The sequence below is a fragment of the Piliocolobus tephrosceles genome, chromosome 4, assembly GCF_002776525.5.
Source record: "Piliocolobus tephrosceles isolate RC106 chromosome 4, ASM277652v3, whole genome shotgun sequence".
NCBI classification, from domain to species: Eukaryota; Metazoa; Chordata; class Mammalia; order Primates; family Cercopithecidae; genus Piliocolobus; species Piliocolobus tephrosceles.
In genome coordinates this window covers 15,960,238-15,960,945 of record NC_045437.1, presented here as the reverse complement: position 1 = coordinate 15,960,945, position 708 = coordinate 15,960,238, and the positions used below count along the sequence as shown (strand labels likewise).

Below are 708 nucleotides of genomic sequence, written 5' to 3'. Positions count from 1 at the left end.
GGAGCCCAGCTGGCGCATATCTAGGTACTGATCAGTGGTGTCGGAGCCCAGCTGGGCGATGTGCGAGCTGATAGTGAGCGGCAGAATCAGGAGTACCAGCGGCTCGTGGACATCAAGTCGCGGCTGGAGCAGGAGATTGCCACCTACCTCAGCCTGCTCTAGGGCCAGGAAGATCACTACAACAACCTGTCTGCCTCCAAGGTCCTCTGAGGCAGCAGGTTCTGGAGGCTTCTGCTGTCCTTCGGAGGGTGTCTCCTGGGTAAGTGATGGGAAGGAAGGGACCCTTATCCCTGGCTCTTCCCCTGACCTTCCAATAAAATTTTATGGTCCAAGGAAAAAAAAAAAAAAAAACAAAAAGAAGCATGTGTGTGTGTGTGTGTGTGTGTGTGTATGTGTGTATATACACACACACACACACATATCCCAGACTCCGGTATTTCTTTTTAGCAACCCAAAATGGACTAAGACACCTCACAACTACTATGTGAATTTAATATCATCTCATTTAACAGAGGTATTTGTTTGCTAAGGATGCCATAACAAAATGCCATAGATGGGATGCCTTAAATAATAGAAATTAATTTTCTCTTGGTTCTGGAGGCTAGAAGTCCAAGATCAAGGTGTCAGCAATGTTGATTTCTTCTGAGGCCTCTCTCCTTGGCTTGCAGATGGCCACCTTCTTGCTGTGTCCTCATATGGTCATTCATC

At 47.2% G+C, this 708-nt stretch overlaps 1 pseudogene across 1 annotated transcript in view; it reads left to right on the top strand.

Moving 5' to 3' along the window:
- Nucleotides 1-351, top strand: part of LOC111546773 — a 24,573-nt pseudogene extending 24,222 nt beyond the window's left edge. Inside the window, exon 3 of the transcript XR_002732912.2 lies at nt 25-351. The product of XR_002732912.2 is annotated as a keratin, type I cytoskeletal 19 pseudogene (transcript). The remainder of the gene's footprint in view (nt 1-24) is intronic.
- Nucleotides 352-708: the final 357 nt, after the last annotated feature.